The 21,585-nt window shown below is 36.2% G+C and overlaps 1 protein-coding gene across 1 annotated transcript in view; it reads left to right on the forward strand.

The window, feature by feature from the left end:
* Nucleotides 1–2,191: 2,191 nt before the first annotated feature.
* LOC140149073 (plasma membrane calcium-transporting ATPase 2-like) overlaps nt 2,192–21,585 on the forward strand; it is a 222,443-nt gene continuing 203,049 nt past the window's right edge. The window contains 2 exon segments of the mRNA XM_072171231.1: nt 2,192–2,404; nt 17,114–17,221. The gene's annotated coding sequence lies outside the window, so the exon portion shown is untranslated.

Consider the following 21,585-nt stretch of genomic DNA (forward strand, 5'->3'; position numbering starts at 1 on the left):
CATTATGAAAGTGCTCTAAACATGTTTTAAACAAATTAATTGAGTAGAGCAAAGCACACTTATCAATATGCCTTTTGTTTGAAGCAGATCGGACATAGGCCTACGGTTTTCAAAATAGGCCCTATAGGCCTACTAATTTATATTTTCTTTATAACTTTTATTTTGCATACTTTTGCCTTGAAACTTGGTCAAAGTGTTCCTAATGTGTTCTAATGTAGGCCTATTATATAGGGGAAAGTGGGGGTAATCCCGGGCACCTTTCGTTAAGGCTACACAGGTACAAGATTAAATAAAGTTCATCAGTAAAAATCATATCAATGCAAAGTAGGAGTAGGCCTAATGTTCTAACTAGTAACCCGTTTTTAATAACTCAACATCTATAGTTAATAAGTTATAATTAAAAAACAAAATGGTAAAAATTATGGGTAATGCCGGACACGGGGTAATCCCGGACACACGATTGTTGCTAAGAGGGAAAGTGGAGTAGGACGATAATCCCCTGAATGTATTAGGTACTTCTGTTACCTCAAGCATACAACTATGGGGGATGTTGTTGTTGTCTATATTTTCGAAATAACAAGTGTCCGGCATTACCCCATCTGTATAGAGACGCATGCGTGTCCGGGATTAGCCTACCCCTCACGGTCCCGATTTATTTTTTCAGTGCTTGTTCTACTAATCCATTTTTAAGATACCAAAATTCATACATCCAGCTAACTATCAAGTATCAAACATAATTTTTGTCCATACTTTATCTGTGTCCCTTGTCGCATTAACTGTCACCCAGCTAGTAAATCACTTTTCAGATGAAAAGTCAAAAATGATCATTTCTGTTTTTTCGTAATTGTCACAAAGAAAGACGAGACCCAAAGCGCTGGTAGTAGTACACGTGAGGTAGGCCTACACCTTGAGGTAGCTAATACCCTAAGGTAGTATAATAGTGCCACCCTTCTCCGTTTAGCTGCAATCGATGTGTCCGGGATTCCCCACAGTCCGGCATTACCCCACTTTCCCCTAGTGAAGCCGCCCCCTAATTTGCATATTTGCATAATTAATTAGCATTTATGCAAATTAGCTCATTAATTATGAGTATGGAAAATAAAAGTAGGCCTACTCTGAACATTTATGCATTGATTTTTAGCAAAATATTGGCAAAAATTACATATTAATGAGCCATTGCAGTCCTTTTAGCTCATTAACTAGGCCTATATTGATTATTGACAAAAACAATAGGATACAAAGAACGTAGGCCTATCTAAATGGATGTAGGCCTAGGGCCTAGGCCTAGCCCTATTATGGAAACCGTAGCCTATGTCCGATTTGCTCCAAACAAAAGGCATATTGATCAGTGAACTTTACCCTACTCAATTAATCTGTTTAAAACATGCTCAAAGCATTTCCTAATTTCTAGAAAATGCATCCAATACCACCTTATTTTTAAATGCCTTGGCCGTTTCCAAGTCATATGCATGACCTGGACTATTCCATGCTGCGGTTTATTTTACTGCTTAGTAGGCCTATGACCAGTACATTGTACTTCCATGGTATGACGGGGGTTATGATTCATTATCAGAGGACATGATGGGCCTACTCAACGTCAGAACTTGTGTCTAGAGTCTGGGAAAATCCCAAATTCGCCTGAGGGTTAAACTGCATCTCAATTCGGAATGTCATAATTTCACAAGTCCAATCAATCATGACAAATTGTTTATAAAATTATAGTCTTAGGTATAACCGTTTGTGTAGCCTACTAAGTATTTGTTTGGTTATAAAGAATGTTATTTTTTATATAGGCTGGAATAGGCCAATATTAAAATTTAACTTTGATTGAAATAGGCCTAGGCCTACTAGGGGGCCTACTTGCCTTCTTATTTATCAGCCCCAGCAAGTTTCGAACCATGTGTGGGCTATGAATAATTAATTATGAGTAATTAATACATGATATAGCCTGCAACAGGCTCTTGCTTTATATTGTTGAAATAATTCCCTAAGTGTATTTTTAGCATTTTTTCCCTTTTCTGAACAATCTATTATTTTGGTCAAAAGTTCACTTAGCAGGGCACGAATGACGTCAATGTAACCTAGAGACCTGTTTTAATGAGGATTGTAACCCAATCAAGTCACTCGTTTCATGTGGTTTAGGCTGAGCTTGCTAAGGTCACGTGACTAAATAGAAGGGCGGATTTGATTGCATTGTGGAGTCCCTTTGCTCGCTAGCTTGGCCGAGTATACTATCTACGAAGAGAATAATAAGCGTTGTTTTGTCAACATTTTACCAAATAGATCATCGGTGAGACCGTATTTTACATTGGATATCACACTTGGAATACTTAGCTAGCGAGCTGCCGGGTTATAACAAAATTTAGCACTTTGTAGGTAGCTTTTTCATCGCTTTTATCAGTCGGTAAGATTACACCTATTCACAATGCATTGCAATGGCAGTGCATGCAATATCTGCATAGCCGTACCCGGGACAAACACACGCATGTCAATGCAATTCATGCCTGGAAATGTCAACGGTGCGGCTATGCAACAATTGAATTTGTAATTTGTGTGATAAATAATGTACAACAGGCCACCAGGCTAGTGTAGGGCATTGGTGTCAATTAAGTGATTTTTCCAATGTATAAATATCAATTATCAAAGGTAAGAAAGACAATATCATGAATCTGATTGATAATTTATTAATATAACTAAGTTATGTCAGATGAAAGTATTATATGTTTTTTATAATGTTATTCATGATATGATGATGATAATTTCGTGATGTATAAACCCGCCCATGTTTGTATTTTTCGGCTACGTTTAGGCCATGAGAATGAAATTTTAGATTTGCATCCCGTCACTTTTTCAAATCGCATGCGGTCGTTTTTCATTTTTCATTACTTTTCAGTAGTCGCATTCAATTCAGCTCAAATGTTTTCACAGCGGAGGTATCGTTCATGAGTGCACAGCTCAGAGCAAAGCTATATGTGACCCCGGAATGACGTCACAAGCCGTTGACCTTCGTTGACAACAAATCCAATTCAGAAGTCAAATTTGTAGTTTTCTGTGGTTTGTCCCTTTTCAAATTGGCCAAAATACTACCATTTCTATAACTTCTCGACATGGGGCCTCCACTCCAGCCAACAACAAAAATAAAGACTCTCCTCTACATGTTCATGTGTTCAGCTTCACATAAAATGCAATTTTTGCCAAGTATTAAACCTTTATTTTACCGAAATCGGCCCAGAAATTTGCTAGATTCGAGGTCAAAACAAAATGTAAACAAACTGAGTCAGCTCTGCTGCAAGTCTTCAAGTCGTCGCTCTGCTCCACGATCTATTGTGGGTTGAAAATGTAGCGTCATGTAAAATAAGTACCCGGATGGCTGGGGTCACCTATAGCCTAGTTCCAGTAACTGTTACTCAGCATACAGGTCTGTAGATGTCATTATGTTTATGATAAAGACTGAAGTCTTGCTGGCAAGACTAGACTCGCTTGCCAGTCATATACGCCGTACCTATGTATATTGAGGACTGGCTTACGCCATTTTGGATGTCAATGGGAAATACACACTTAACGATTTAGCCGGTTAAAAACTTGAAAAAAATCTTTAAAATTTCATCAATGTATATAAAAGTGGTACCAACCGTATTGTGCTTGCTAATTTTAGACTCGGTTGAAACAAAATTAAAGATCGAAAGCATTTTAGTGTCCAAAAAGACAAAATTATCGTCAAAGTTCTGCGAAATCGGCACCCTTGCGAAGGGTTCAGAATTGATTAGGGAACGAAAATATCCGATCTTTGCTATCAAAAACACAAAATTACAACTTTAAACATACTATTGGCAAAAGACATTATTACTAAACAATACAGAATAGAAAATTTGACATAATTTTCTCAAAATATTGAAAAAATTTGCTCACTAGACATCGAAAAAGAGAGAAAAAGAATGGAGAAGTCTAGTTTCCAATAAACACACAAGCACACAGGCCAATGTTAAATTAACTGATTCCAAAATAGAATAAAACCAAAACAAGATTCTGTCATCAAGTTAAACTGTAAATGGCCATTACCTTTTAGGAGAGTTGTTTTGGGACCAATAATGTGTGTCAGTCATTAAAAAATTTATAGTCTTTTTACTAGTAAGTGAGCTGGAATAGGCCTAAATACCTGGATGGTGAAAAATATTTTAATACAAATTTCCAGGGGGGGCACTCTGTTTTGACAAGGGGTATCATCCGTGAACAAAAAAGTGTATAATTAGGGTCTTTTTCACAATCGGGCATGTTACGTGTATAACGTGAATAGGGTCTTAAAAACCATGAAAATCAGGGAAAAGGTGTGTTTTTTACACAAGATGTTTTGGGTCCATTTTCAGCATAGACTCTCCGAAATATTTGTTCTTGTCTGGACAAAGTATATGTCCCTGATTTTGTCTTTGAAAAATAGGAAAATATCTGTTAAAATGTCCCAACTGCTATACAAAGTTAGAAATAAAGGATTCGATTAGCCACCGTGCACCACTAAACATGTAAAGTGCATAGCATTGGAATTTTGCTGGACTCCATGTCATGATATTATTTTGCGGTATGAGGACAGTAGCGCTGCTCATTAAGTATTCATGAACCCGATCACATTCTCATGGTCTTAATTCAATAGATCGGAATGGTAGGAATTAACCCGGCATGCTTTTATGAACGAAATTATGACCTTACAGGGGTCAGGAATATGCTTCATGTTTTTTGTGACATTCATGATGGCTGCGGGCTACAAGTGAAAACAGACATAAAATCTGTGGTTCCGTTCGAAAAATATTGCCTGAGTGAGTGGGTGAAGCTGCTGCAGCAAGTTGTACAAGCTGGGAGTGTGTGGTTCCCTGTGTGGTTCCCTGCAGGTTCCCTCACCCTTCCCACTTCCTTCCTTATACATGCTTATTACCTCAATTGTTTGAGCATCAAGGTACGGGCTTTACGTGCACAGTTTTACCTATGCACGATCTTGGAACCTAGGGTTGATTGCAGTCTTTGCAGATATCAGAACCGGGGATGGTCCCCTTCTCTTTTCGAATAGCTCTGACACTTACGTGCACTGTACATGAGACCAACAACTTTATGTGATTTCCGAACCAAGAGACGTTGCACACACACTACCTATATCTGCATGTGCTTTAGAGACGTTGCACACACACTACCTATATCTGCACGTGCTAAGCAGTGTGTGGTGGGTAAGAAGAAATTCTACAATTTTATTCTGTAAAGTAACCGAACACAATTGTAGGATTTCTGACCTTATACATGTAGGAACGTTTTGGGAGAGGAAGACAATTCTCACCTGCAAGCCCAAGACTCGGACCCTCGCCGATTTTATTCTCCCTACCGACAGCGCAACACCTTAACTGCTTGGCCATATGGGTAATATACTGTAGGTACACGGTCTGTACAGTACCCGGAGAGGAGTACTCAAATTTTTTTTTGAGGGGTGTGCCACCACCAGTTTCGAATTTCGAGGTCTAGGGAACTGATCGGCAGGCAAAAAAGAGGGGGGGTCTCGAAACTGATCGGCTGGTCAAAAGAGGGGGATCTTGAGAACTGATCAGCCGCCAATGGGGGGGGGGGGGGGTCTCGGGCACTGATCCAGCCTATAATTATAGTACACCAAAAAACATGCCGATCCCAATTGCCAGGTATGAGAGTGGCAGTCAATGAATTACTGGAGTCTGAGGAACAGCTAGAAAAATTGCGAGCAAGAGTGCGATGATCAATGAATTCTGGGGTCTAGGGAATGGTTGTCGGCGCTGAAAAAGGGGGTCATCGCCTAGGCACATACCCTTATAGCCAGGACATGTGAGTGCCCCCAATTTAATCATACGATTGTCCAATCAGGTTATGTGTCTACGAACTAGACCGCTCCCACTGAATCTGCAATACAATGGTCAGTCTAAATTGTGTCATCACATATCCCGGTCAAACATGTAGACAATGATAACAATAAGCACAGTTAGCACACCTAATTTATTGATACAATTATACTATCGATCTAAAAGTATTGTTGTTTATTGTAGCATACACATATATTCCATGTGATTTTTACTGCCACTAACTCTTTTGAGTCAATGTTTTTGAATTGATGCCAAATTTGAGTTCATGCCAAGCAGATGATACAACAGTGTGTCATTTGTTTTTGGCACAGGTACATACAGGTCAAGAAACCTGTGTTTGAAGGATGTTATCAGCTATTAAGTATTATCAGTTGCAGTATAACTGAGCAGGTAATAAAGCAAACATACATGTCAGATGCTAATATTTGTCCTGAGTTAAGATAATTTTGTAAGGGACATGTACATATTTCTGTATATTTTGTACTGGGAATTTTGTAATTAAGGTAATTTTGTGTCTAGGTTCTGATGTAATTTATGGGTGGGTACGAAGTGGAATGTGAAATAAAATTTGCACTTTTTTATTTTTTTAAATGGTGTCCAATGAGGTGTGTGTGTATGGCAATGGTATAAGCAACAAAATGAGACCAAAACTTTAACATAACAGTCCTTAAAGTAAACTTTATAAATCTTATGATATGATCTTTTCCAGAGGTCTATATGTTAGATTTGTTTTTACGCTCTCCTGTAATGGGGATTGAGCACATTTAATTTGCAAAGATAGTCTACCTGAAAATTATACTGTTACACTGTTAAATCTTATGATATGTATGATTCTATGTAGCTCGGAGGAAAAGCCGACCATTATTTGAAAATTTTGACAACTCGTAAAATTATACAGAAGTACAGATTTTTTCCTAAAGACCTAAAATTATTAACTCTATAACACCCTAGTGCAATATGGTAATTTACTTTTTAATTCCTAGCAATGAGAGGAACATTTGAGGTACATGTGCAACATAAGCAAACAAATATTAAATTTAGGCCTTATTCAATCAATGATCGCACGGTCATCTCAAAATGAGGTTCTACCCGCAAAGTGTGTGTTGTGTGCGTATGCCTGTCAAACGTGTGCTTTAATAACCACATACGCTTTGCAAAAGCCTTCTAGTGCATTGCTAGTAAAGTGAGAGAAATAAAAATGCACTTATTGCGCATGCGTTTGCAGGGAGAACTTCGTTTTGGTAGCAAGATGACAGAGCCGTGCAAAGGGCGAATTATGACCTTCGACCCCTTTGTGGGATGTAGAGGGGGCATAATAAAATTCTAGTTTTATCCTTTAAGGTGTATTTTAATGTCAAAAAACATTGGTTCCACTGATGTAGGAAAACTAGATGCTAACTTAGAAATCACCCCATAGCACCACATGTACTATATAATTTTATGCTAAAATAGTACACATTTATGGGTCCGACTCTGCGCAATCACATTATTTGCGCAGAATGTTTCCAGTTTTTGACATCTGTTGCGTTTTTTTATGTCCATTGCTCTTTTCAAACAAATCGGAGGTATGGCAAGCTTAAAATTGGCCAAAAATTGTGCGAAATATGTCTTTCGGGTTCACATTACAGTTGTTGTTTTAAAGTACATGTATCTAGATCATATTTGTGCATCATTTTTTATGTACTTAGTCTTAATGCAATTCGTCGCATATTTACTGATCATATTTTAAGCACAATATTTCATGGGCGTGACTAAGCATCGGAGGAAAATAGTATTTCCCCATCCAAGGTGACACTCCTCACAATTCATTACAATGACCATCATGATCATCGACAAATATGAAGTTTTTAAAAAAGAAAAAAGAATCAGGAAGTCAAAATATATGCACATTTGCATTCATAGTGCTCATTATACCAAGAAAGACGAGTGAGATTATCACACAATTTTACATGAATTACAGACCTGTAGTGTATACAGAGTTGTGTCAAACTTTCTTGTTGATTTTATACATTTATGTACTATGAATATAGAAATAGGCTGATTGGATTCTGATTGGCTAATTTAAGTCTAATTTAGGCATAATCAGTATTGTAAAAATCAAAAACTAATCTGCCTATATGTAAATACGATATAAACCGAAAAATCTTTTTTTTTGGGGGGGGGGAATCAATCTTTTTCAAATTATATTTTGTTTTAAATGTTTTTCCTAACCTTACGCAAACTATATAATCCAAGCCCAACTAACCTGACACCCTTGCCCCAAACCCCAAAAGGGAGTTTGGGGTGACATTTATTTCACCTAAAAATGGGACCCATGTTTAGCATGTTTAATGTTATTTTAGTGCATGAAAATGGTCCTGTGTCATAAACTGGGGTACCTTTGTGTTACATAGTGAAAAAGTGAAATGTTTCAAACATTTTACCTACAGGTCTCATTTAAAGTGGTTCATCCTTCTGAGCTCTTTGACACCTTTTTTTATGGAAATTGGTTAAAAAATGAGAGAGTGCGGGCAAAAACGATCTGTAAAAAAAACCAACCTCACCAATTGTCGCTTGATTATTTACCATGTGGTTTTCATTACCCATATCTTTGGATGACCTATTTGGAACTGCCGTCGATCCGCCATCCCTATTTTTATCTAGCAATTAAACAAAATACAAAAAAGTGCAGATATTTTAAATGCTATACCAACAAACCCTTAATGTTTTTAACATGATACAGTAAGGAACATGTATGTATTAAAATCAAAAACTATTTGCATGGCTGACAAATCTGCATTAATCTATTTAAACTCTAACCTGGAGAGGATGGGCGAGATTCTGGTCATGTAAATGGTAGTAAGCGTAGCACTATAAAATTAAAGTCAAATTGAAGTAAGATTATGCATTACATTTCTTATGTACATCATTCCAGACTTTTCCAAGTGATTGACAAATACTTTGTGTCACAACATAAAAGAGTAATTCAAAAATAAAGCTCTCCTGTAAAGGGATCCATATTAAGAAATTCAGCTCTAAATGTGATGTGATAGGGAATGTGGCCATAGAGCAGAATATTTAGCATCCAAAATGTTCCTGTCCCACATCTGTGCATATTAATACATCTGTATGCTCTCTGTGTAGCAAATATGTTTTCCAAAGAAAATGGGAATGCTGCATGCATATTTACGCCATGAATACGGCGTTATAATTATTAGTGGAAGACGTGCATAACCCTGGATAATCATCATGTATCAATACAAGCGTTAAATACTCTTTATTCATCTGAATCTACAATTCAATTTAGTCATCCATTGCCGGCTTGTTAATTCAGTTAGAAATTCATGGGGGCGCCATGTGTAATCAAATCTGGGTGGTTTTTTTTTTATTGCAGGATGGAGAGAGAGAATATAAGCAAGGAAAAGAGAGGGAAGATTGGGGAATCACATGTTGGATTGTTGCTAGCACTGAATGTTTTAGTATGGTGATCATGGTGATATGATGCATTTCTCCACCTTGTGGAAATCTCATCTGGCTATAAAAAAAAAAGTGTAGTTATGCAATAAAATGCATTTTTATCAATAAAAGTTGTGAAAAATATGCTTGCTTACTGGTGCATGAAATGGAGCTGGCTAAACATATTTGATGGCTCCATGACAGATTTTAATTGTGGTTTAAGTGATCAGTTTTATTGCAAAATCTGTATTTAAAGGTCCGTAAGGATTTTTTATTAATATTTTTCTAACTTTAACCTTATGCTTTTCCTTGGTTATGATAGGAAGAATGCAAATAGGATTGCAAAGTTGATCTTGCGTCATGTCCAGTGATCAATTGCATTTAAAGCTGGTACCCGTACAATACTTGGATACATTGTACTTGTACTGTGTGTGGGCAGTGTGTCCGTCCTTTTAGTATCATAGTCACCAAAGTGCGTCAATTCAGACACCCTTGTGAGCATTGTACAGTTATATCCTGGTGTTATCACTGTCACACTGAACTTCATATTACATGTTGTACACATAGTGTGTAGGTCTATATAGGACAAATGTAGGATGTGCTTTTTCTGCTAGAAGTTGTCGCTTCCTGATACTCTGATAAGTCATAATACATAGGTTAGGAGCATTGATTGGGAGCATCAATTAGATATTACTAATAATTCTCTTGTTTAGGGATCGTTAACTTAGATTGGGTTGGAGGAAAAGTCATTGGCAAAGATGTGGCATTATTGTACATGGTAGCAGGAGGTGAATGGCCTTGCTGGAGAGTGTCAAAATATTGATAATTTACCAGGAAATGTAGCAACCAATATAGGAAATGTAATTGTTTTTGCTGCTTGGGTCTGAATAAACGCCTTGATGAAACACTTTGTCAATACAGCGCTGGGCTCTTGTTGTAACTACTGAAAATTTCCAACAAATTTTTACCGTAAAAAAGTATCTACCAAATTTGAGATTTTCAGGAAAAAAACCCTGTTTTTTAAGGAATTTGTAATTTTTTAATATTCATGCCAAAATGCAACATCCTTCCCTGATGTTCTAAAGCTGCTTTGTGGTTGTAGTTCAAGATGGATAGAGCCAGAGGAATGTAAATGTGGCTAGAAAGTTTTAAGTAAGTTGCTTCCTTTCACGATTTGTTAAAATGCCCCCAGTCTGAACTGTTGCTCCCCAGTAAAAAACCCAAAATTAAAAATGTCCACTTCTTGTGGTAATTTTGATCAAATTTGTTGATTTTTCACCCCCTAAAATTCACCTTACCCCCAATTCCCCCCACCCCCGAAAAGAATTCTCGACACTGCCACTGTTCGCAGTAAGTGTTGTAGGTGATGGAATATAATTTTATCGCAAATTTGATTCGGGCATGCATGGTGTACATAATTACATATGCTGTCCATTTCATGGATTACAGCTGTAGTATTAATGTTACAGAATAAACTTGTGACACCAATACATATTTTGTAAATCAATAATATTGTGTGATACCTATAACATTTTATTGACTCTATCTGTGTGGCCTATATCAACTTTGTTGCATGCTTTGCATGCTAATGACTAAATAATAATAATACAGCACTAAATTTGACACATTTCCTGAAAATACACATACTGTACAAGTGGAAATTGTTGTGGAACATTAATTTACACGCTTTTTTCGCTCAACACGGGTACTGCAAAGTAATAACATGCTATTGTTTATTTATAGGTCTATGTACTAAACTTTTTGGAAATTTCGCAAATCTTCTTCTCTATAAATTATGAAGAATCCTCTTCTTTATGACATGAAAAGTTCTTAGGTTACCATGTGTACATGGTATTCATAGATTTCAACCCATTTGTATTGGGGAAATCATGTTTTTGGCAAGTTATGAAAAGACAACCGAATTATGGCCACTTCCAAATACTTATCTAGGGAGCCAAGCCCTTAGGATAGGATAGGATAGGATAGGAAGCTTTATTTCACCACGGAGGCCCAAATCAACAAAGTTGTTCTTCCTTGGGGCCGTGGATAAAACACAACATACAACATATACTAACAAAAACAAAGTACAAATAACTTAATGATTTACATCATCAGATAGATTTACACAAAAGTTTTAAAATATACACTTTTAGCATTATTTTTGAAAATAGGTAAGGTCCTAGATTTTTGAATAGTTTCATCTAAATTGTTCCAGATGATTGCACCTCTGTATGTTAAACTATGCTTCTTATAATCTGTCCTTGGTTGAGGGATCTTAACATTACTTTTACTCTGGCGAAAGTTGTAATGACCGTCTGGAATTGAAACTATATGAGTTAAATATGCAGGTGACAAGTTATTCAAAATCTTATGAAGTGACATGGTAGGGCACCAAAGGTAGACATGTAATTTCTTCCACTTGCTTTCATGGATATCAATAGGTGGGATCAAAGGTCATTTAGGGGTCATTTGAGGTCATTTTACAAATATGTTCATTCTTTACAAAGTTTTCCTTTTCTTATCTCATAATTCAGCGGGGACATGTTTTACACAGATGCCGCGCCGCATAATTTGCTAATCTTCTTGGTACTTTTCGTGAAAATGCTCTCATTGATGGAACAAATTTTTTTCAACAACTCTTCCTCTTCCTATAATCCACACTTGTAGTACAGTAGCGTATACGCGAACGCAAGCGCAAATACATGTTACGCATGAGCGCATAAATTTGTCATGTCTGGAACCTGTGTGCACAAACTGCACATACTTACAAGTTGAATTCCGTATTTTTTGGAGGTAGCTGCTAAATATTGCCACTTTATTTAGTAGTTTTATTGTTGAAATCACCAATCTTTTTGTAAGGCTGAGTGGCAATGATTAACTGACAATTAATCCTTTGAATTACACAGTCTTTAGCTTGTTTTCTTGTTGAAAGGGATTCAATCATGTTTCACTGTTGTTCATCACCATTTAACAACTCGCGTCCGGCGCATCTGCGTGGTTTACTTCGCTCACAAAGTAAACCACACAGACGACACAGAGTATTGTTGTTAAACGGTGATGAACAACGGCAAAACATGATTGAATCCTTAAATCATTGTGAGCATGTTGAACAATTTGTTTCATAATGATTGCCCCTACAAAAAAAAAACTGTTATTAAAAGGAAAAGAAACAATAGGTATACATGTAGCCTGACCAGTGACGAATGGTTGACAAAAAGCACAGTGGTCCTTTAAATTTTAAAAGCTTTGTGAGTTAGTAAAAACTGCTTTATAGACAAAGTAAAATTGCCAGGCAGACTGTACACAACATGGTTCTTATTAAGCAAGTGTAAGCATGATACATGGTGTGATCACAAGATACGATAAAGAGTTAATGGTTTGTGGGAAAGCTTGAAATTGATGTCTATAGTTTCAGCAGGCGTGAGGCTGCAATTCAATAAGGTGAATACAGCACACAGTAGTTGTAAAGTGGACAATTGTATAATTTATCATATTTGCAGGGTATTTGAAATTATATTTAGCTCTAGGTTATTCAATTTTGTTGATGATCTGTGATCTGAAGAAAGATTGGATTTGCAGCTCTGTATGTTTCTGTTTAATTGTGCTGTATTTTGTTGCTACTATATAAATAACGAAAAAGAGCTGACAGACTTGATTTTTGTCGGAAAAAAATTTGTCAAAACTAGGATTTAATTTGTACAAGATTTTTCTTTATATATTTTCACAAACACATTTAACCTTTCCTAATAAGCTCACACTATATTCCTTACAACAGGTTTCTGCTGGAAACAAGAGTTTAAAATGGCCTCATTTCAGAAAATGCACTGGTAGGGAAGATATCAGGGATGAAAATTTTCAGGAAATTACCTGATTTCAGGAAATGGATTGTTATTTCAGAAAATGTGTCTTTATGCGACAAAAAAACAAGTCTGTTTTACGGGCGTACAGACTTTTGTCGGTTGGGATTAGTAACAAAATTTTGGAAAGCTAAAATGACCCTAAAATATCAACAAAAGCTTTATTTTTTTTAAAAATCTGATCAATTGCAAACACATTTTGAAATATTTTTCAGTCAAAATCAAAACATTTTGACAAAGAAACAGATGACTTTTAAGCAAAACTTGAAACAAATATCCCAAACCGCAAAATCTGTTGGGACCGTAAAACAGTGTTTTTTTTTGTTGTTGCCTTACGGAAAAAGGTTTTTACAAATATTGTTTTTATATTTTTAGGATTTCATTTGCCACAGCACTTTAATCTCTGAAATATATCATGATTTGAGATTTTTGTAGGTGGTATAATTTGTACTAAAACCTCTCTTTGAAGTTGTTTGTCGCAAATGTTTTCAGCCTGTTGAAAGCGATCTTGCTTGCATTATTGCTGTGCATCTTTGTCACTGCACACTGTCCACAGCATGTGCTGGATAATGGAAAAGGGGTAAGGAGGGGAAGGAAGAGGCATGTGTGTTTATACCCATGATCAAGTTTGGTTTTCCTAAAGGGGTTTGTGTGTCTCTAACTTATCTTATTTTGAAACAAGATGACGTAGTCGTTTCCATTTTAGTATTTGACAATCATTACTAAATAATTTATTTGGTTTGAAGGAGCTATATAGTATTAGATCACCTGGGTGTACACGTAAAATGAGTAGACAGTAAACATGTATGATATAGTGGTTAGCAATTTTAGTCTGCCTTGGGTTCAATGAGGTAAAAATACCCAGTAGTACTATTTTTTAGTACACAAGCAAAAGCATTATGTATCCTCTTTGACCAAAAATAAAATGAGCGGCGGGCACTTCGGTTAAACTATTTAAAGGGCCCTACCCCACCCTATACCATATTATGAAAGTGGACATTTTCCACGTGTTACACCTATAATTGGTACTCCAGATGGACCATCTTTACCCAATTTCTTGCTAAAAGTGTACTGAAAGTGAAAGGGGGGCTAAAACAATTAAAAGCAAGAACAATCTATAGTAAATGGGCATTAATTAGGGAATGGGTATCATGGTATGATGTGTGTGTAACATGCATATACATGTTATATGTTTGTAACACCAGCACAAGTAAAAGTTCATTGTCAGTATGGCCCATTTCACGGTTAGGCGCCACTTTTTGATTTTCAACGTATCTGGCCTGGTGTGTAAAAAATAATGGGGTTACAGAATTGACTGTTGGTGATTTTTCATCGTCTCTGTATAGCCTACCTCCACTAGCTTAATCGGCCTTTCTGCTTTTATCTTTCAGGGTGCACAGGGGTCAGAAGTGGTCAAAAACCACATTTTACTAGCAACCTAAAAACAGACATTTATTTTCCAATGCTGCCACTTTTAACTATGTTGAGCCTACCAGCTGCTTTTGTTGTTTTTATGTAATGAACAAGTTGCACTATACAGCCATACATGAACAAAGTAGTAGTTGTCAGTTAAACTAGCATGAGAACCATTTGAATTTCTGAATGCGGATGTGACATTTTCCGTTCACATCTATGTACCTTATTCAATGTGGAATAGATCGACTAATACTTTACATGAATGGCAAACTAGTGTGTTTTAGTAAAGTTCAGAGTCTTGTTACTATTTGTTGAACAAATTACACTTGTTGCTCTTAATACGTAGATACAGCGATATTTTGAATTTTTGCCAACAAATTCCGTTCACAATTTTGTCACATCCGATTAATTTTCCAAATAGTATAATTTATTAACAAATAAGTGGCAGAATTTGGTCTCCTTGATTTTTAAAAATCTCCTGCTATGAGCTATCTAATGACACCATTTAATGAAAACTCCTTCATCAACTTAGCTTGCAGATGTCATTTCAAAGTTTCCGTTCACATGTGTCACATCCATGGTACCTGTCACATCCAAAATAGTTTCTTCAAAGAACTAAGACAGGTATGGGACTAGGATGCCAGTTTGAAGTTATTTCATTACAAGTTTGTGGGGGATCAAAAGGCACAATAAGTTTTTAATTCAGCATGCCTTCTTTAATTGTGACAGGAGATTCAAAAGCTTCAATTTCCGTTCACATGTCACATCCTCAAAATTAGTAGTTTTTAGGCCAAAATACTTAAACAACATGATATTTGACTTTCTAAAATAGGTTTATTATTTCATACATGTCACACATGATTATTTCATGGCTTTGTTGTTGTCTTTTAGGGGACAGTTTTGTATACAATTTACAGAGCGGATGTGACATTTTCAATTGTGAACGGAATATTTCAGTATTATAAACATTTTGCTTGGCAAAAATATAAAGGGTCAGGAAAAACATTTTAGCATTGCTCAATTCAATAGAATCTATCAAAATATATGTGTTAGAAGTGCTTTAAAGCTTATATTTTGACAAGCAAACTGTTTATAATAATGAAATATTCTGTTCACAATTAAAAATGTCACATCCACCTCTATAAATTGTAAACAATGTTTTAAAATGAACACTAACAAAGGTTAATATGTTTCAATATATCCCATTTAATTTACTGAGTGTGTGAAAACTCTTTGAATCATTATTTTCTGAAACATACTCTGCTTTACAATGTGTGGTTTCCGTTCACATTGACATCTGTCACATCCAAAATTGCACAAACATAAGAATCTTGAATTTGACCTGTGCTTTCAAACTGGCTGATATTATTTGTGAACATTACCCATATTATGACCATCAAAGCTGTGAAATATCAGAGTCATTCATTGATTATTAAAATTGTTGAGTAAACCTTTTCATGTCAATTTCCCTTTTTTACCACAAAAATTACATGTAAGTTGCCATAAATTTGTCATTACACAACAAAATTTGCCCAAATTTGTTCAGAAGAGAGCCTATGACATACTTGTTTATTTTAAATATCTATTATATATGTATTGGACAGTAAAAGTATAAATATTCACTACTCAATATTTATCAAATTTGTTAAAAAATTACATAACATGAGATAATAAATTATAATTTTCTTCAAGAAGTAGAGAGATTTAAGCTGGGAAATGATATTTTTATGAAAATCTGGTCTTATGTGGAAAAGAAAACCCCAATTAAATGAAATTTAATCCATTTTGAAAATTTCAAGTTTTTTTCACCAAAAGTGGCGCCTAACCGTGAAATGGGCCGTATCCATTACAATTGCAAGCCTACCTGACATTTCAAATTACTACCTAGTGGAATGTTTTCATTGCAATACAGTTTCTATGGTTCAGGACATTTTGGCATGGTCTTGATTTGATGGGTTAATACATTCATATTTGTGTGGGTGTCAGGCAATGTAAGATTTCATTCTGGGATGCAATTGGTCTCAAATTCAAGGTTTAAGCTGGTGACAATCCCGCCAAAAAAGTCGTGGGTGAGCTGAATTTGTGAGTTCACTGACGTGGAACTTAGGATTTTAGGTATGTACAATGCAATATATATATATTATAGTTTGCATACAAATGGAAATTTTATGATAATTCTGCTACTGTGTTATATATACCGGTGACATTGATTTGATCCATTGAATAATTGTACTATTTATTTTTATTCAACTGTAGGAAAAGAATTTGTTTCATATCGTTTAATATAAAAAATTCAAAGTCAAATTTCACTTGGCTTCACCTCATGAATTTGCTCTATGAAATGGAAAAGTCAAAATTTGACATTATGTTATATTTTTACTATTACTCAGGCCTTCAATATTTGAATAATATCCATTATCTAGTGTCATAATATTTGTTTGTGTGTTTTGTAAAGACTTGTGTGCTAAAGCACAAGCCCATATTGATAATCATAATACTACTAGGCCTAAAACCCAGTTTTCTGTTTTCTTCTATTTTCAGACCGCTTACATATACTGGGATGCGTATCAGCTGATCTCAATGTGAGCTCCGTGGATGTATGCATAGATGGGAAGACTTGTTGTGTCGTCATTGTACCATAGACACTAGGCAAGTATCTGGCCAGCTAACTGTGATCAATGTTGATGTTGTAGTCAGTCTGCTGGTGTTATTTTTTCCTTAGGGTAGTCTTGCTGTTCAGACTGGTTTACTTGTTGAAATCACTGATCCAGAAACAGAAGCTGCAGATCACCAGGCCATACCATCTGGAGACGTACGTACAGGGTGTCTCAATAAAAGCAAATCTAACAAATGTGCTGGTTTCTTCTAAACCATTTGAGCTTGTCTGTCATAATTATAACTTTTAGTTAAAGTGTTGAGTGGGTTTTCATGCCCAGAGCGCAGATTTGCTGTATGGGCTGAATATATTATATAACAACTGCTCTCTGTGCCTAACAGCCACATACTGCATGCACTCTGCACTTTAAATGAAGGTCATATATTTGTCTGAGCTTTGTTACAAATACTGCATTTATATTAGCTATTGTTTCTGAAAATTCCGAATTAGTTGACTGAATATAAGATATGGGTTCTTACAAGTGTCTGCAGCATCTGCTTTTAGCCATGGTAATTTGCTGCAAATGGAAATGTGAATGTTGTTTTGGAGTACCGTACTTGCATGTAAGAACTCAAATCTTGAAAAATGTTCGGTCAATTGAAATTGGATTTCATTAGGACCAGCAGCTAACACATACATGTAGAATTACATACTATGTGTAATACTTTCTTTCACCTTGAGTTTGGTGGTGGCATTATATTGGTGTGTATTTCACTGGCATAATACCTAATCTTGAGTGTATGCAGTATACATATAGCGCGGTCTGTTGGCATGCTTGTGGCGAACCGAATTAAAGCACTGAAGTCAATACCAAACTTGGGGTGAAATAAACTGGTAGGACATATATTTGGCTGGAATGTTGTGAAGAAATCAAAAATGCTGTTAGAGCCTGCTTTTTTTTGGAGACTTAACATGTGCTTATGGAGCGGTACTACAGATGCTGCAGTATAAGGATACATCTGATTACCTAACGACTTGTTCAAATCCTTTAAATTAGTAACTACCAACATGTGTGCAATTACTGCCAATGAGAATTACATGGGAGAATGCATACTCCAACCACCATGTTACCCAAGGAGTCAAAAATAATATATCTTTCTGCATCTGGTGTAGTGTCAAAAATTATAGTGTGTTCTGCATACTGAGTGCTAAATGCAGCTACCTTCTCAGACATCATATTGTTTGACTTTGGCCAATTAGATATATGATTTTGATCCCTATCCAGAGAAGACATAAAATGGGGTGGATACACATGAAGCTATATGCAATTATCTGTATTCTCCCATTTCAATTTATTGGCTTGAAGATATATAGGTGGTTTGCTTGTGATCAGGCAGCCAGTGAGATAGCAATCTCTCTTGGTCTAATGAAATTGTTGAGGGTTAACTTCTATGTTAATGCACATATAGCTAAACAGCATACCAATCTGAAGGATTTGGATAAGGAGTATTTTTCAGGATACATGTGGTGGTAAGATGATAATAAATTACGTTCTTGAAATATATATCTGAGCTGTAGCTGGCATTTCTCATCAGAATTTGAATTTCTAGTCTGCTCCACTCTAAGATTGTGGAACCCCTTTAATTGGAGCAAAAGTTTGAGATGAAAATCAGCAGGGCAAAAAAGAGGTCAGCAGAAAATAACCGCAATTAACATTGATTAACTTTTGATGGAGTATGTAGATTACAGCTGAAATTGTCTGCTATATGTGTTGGATTGACTTGTATGTGTGATATACTCTGCAATCCTAGGTAAAAACACAGTGTCTGGGCAGAAATTGCAAAAACAGAGAGACATGTATTTATCAGTGTACTCGCAAAGTCAATATGCAGTATGAACTGTATCATCAAGTAAACAACAGCACATACTGAGTGTTTTTATCTGGGTGGTAAATATTGTGAATCAGTCTTATTCCCAAAGTAAAAGGCAGTATCTGGTAGGAATGAACCAAGCAGATACTGTGTTCTTACTTGGGAGGGCAGCACTACATTGAGTAATATAATTATTAATTTCTGATGTACGTATGTACACCTATGGTCAGTGGTCAGTTGATTACTCCATCAATGACAGCAGGTTATTCCTTACGGGGGTTCGTGGTATGTGGGGGCTCGTTGAAGGTCAGTGTTGTGAAAGCAAGAAGCTGTCAAATAGCCCAACCAATATGCGCAATTTCCAAAATTTGGGTGTGCATTATTCTAGCAGCAAATTTCTTGAAATCATCTCGATTAGGTGGATAAGTAATTTGTTAGGAGATTGCAAAGCAAAAATTGTCATTGATCGCTCTTGAAGAGAGAAAAATACTGTTTTGTAATAAAAAGAAAGTTTTTCCAATATTCTGAAAGAACAATTATTTTGTTGATTTGTCAATAATGAACACAAATTGCTTGTTAGGGGCTGTATGGGAAGTAAAATAAAAGTATGATTCCTTTTATAGCCAAAATAACAAATTCTCAATCATGACAAGATGTACCTTCTGCGTCAGCATACTTTTCATAGAATAACACAATCGCGCGACCTGCATGACCGAACCTTGACCTTGCCTAGCAACGACCGGGTGATTGGTTAATTCTCAAATCTGTGTTTGCGCCGTAAGCGCCCGGTCTTTCGTGTAGTATGCGCTCGGCGCAAATAACTGTGCGTACCAAGTTGACTCTCATGATCGAGAATTAAATATTTTGGCTATAGGCAGGGACAGGCGATTTGCGTGGAACTTTTTTCTGCGCAATTGGCTATTTTTTTTCCTATGGGCAGGGATACATGATTTGCACTGAAATAGAGCTCCGCGCAATTTGCTATAGGCTTAGTCCCTTCATAGTGCATAGTATGTTCAATTGATAAATATGATGTCATCTGACCTTGTTCAAAATAGCATGTTCTAGACGTTTAGTAGTACGCACATTTTTGAACAGAAATTTGTTTAGCATTTTATTTTACATAAATATTCCTTAACAACAAGAAGATATCCCCCATTCTATCTCCTCCTACATTGTACATACATCCACCAATATGAAACACAAACACACACATAAACATCACAAACAAAATTTTGCTTTGCAAATTATTGGTATTGAGTCCGTGGGCATGAAGAGAGTTCCATTTACATCGCAAATGTCATATGTATGCAGATAAAAGAAAGGGTCGTTGGCACCACATTGGGAGCCAGAGGGGTGTCATTTCTTCCAGGGTGGAACACAACTTGATTTCTAACATTTTAATTAAAGGCATGAGGTGATAAAAGTATCTTGCTGCAGGTCATACATATCAATGCAGTATTATAGTAATTAGAATTACAAGGTAACATTTGATTTGGAGATTTATGTGTGTGGGGGGGGGGGTGTTTGTGTGTGGTGTTGGTTGAACAAATTTCACTTTTGTTAACACATGTATGTACCGTAACCACTCGTGTATAAGCCCACCCCCCTAGATGGCAGATTTCACTTCAAAAATGGGGGTGGGCTTATAACCGGGGAAGGGCTAGTGCTAATTTACAAATAAGAACAATGCCCAATGTGTAATTTCTATCTTTTATGTCAATTTCTTAAAATTATAAGTGTGGAATGTTAATTATCAACTGATATTTTTTATATTTGTTCTTAAATATGAGAGCAAAGCATTGATTTGATTTAAGAACTTAGCCAAAATTTAGTACTGGGCTTATACCTGAGTGCACCCTTGTTCCCAGAATGTTTTGAAAAATAGGGGGTGGGCTTATAGCTGAAGGTGGGCTTATACCCGGGTGGTTACGGCACTTCTTGTTAGGTCTATGTCATGTCAGTTCCAAGGTTACAGATACAATGTAAAACTGCAATTCATTCAGAATCAATGCTGTGTCAAAATTTAATTTTCAAGTACAAAGAATAATATTAAATAAAAAACATGGCAAAACCTTGGAATTTGGGTTGCCATTTCCAAGTTTGCAAGTAGAGACAAGATAGCAAGCAAGTGTGCAAAATCATTAACGAGGGCCAATTGTTCTATGAAGTGCATGAGACAAAATTGCTACATTTGCATATATTTTCCACAGTACATTTGTGATCTTTTAGTTAAATGCAGGGGTGCATTTATGTGAGTAATTAATTAGGCACTAGGGATTGAACATTTAAGCTCCTGTGAATATCATGTATATTTCATGTTGAACATGGAGCATGTTGTAAATTTGCTTGCTCTTTGTTTCTCTTTGTTTGTAAGGATTAGAGTTTATTGAGCAGGAGACTACTACTCCTGACCTTATTGGACTAATGCCCATCACCACCATGCTTGTTTGTTATCAGGGACTGCCTTTTGAGGAGAGCGGGAGCAAATTTTGCTCTCTACTGCTCTCCTTAAATATGATATAGGAGAGTGATTTTTAGCTCTC

Source organism: Amphiura filiformis, chromosome 3 (genome assembly GCF_039555335.1).
Source record: "Amphiura filiformis chromosome 3, Afil_fr2py, whole genome shotgun sequence".
In the NCBI taxonomy this organism is placed as follows: domain Eukaryota; kingdom Metazoa; phylum Echinodermata; class Ophiuroidea; order Amphilepidida; family Amphiuridae; genus Amphiura; species Amphiura filiformis.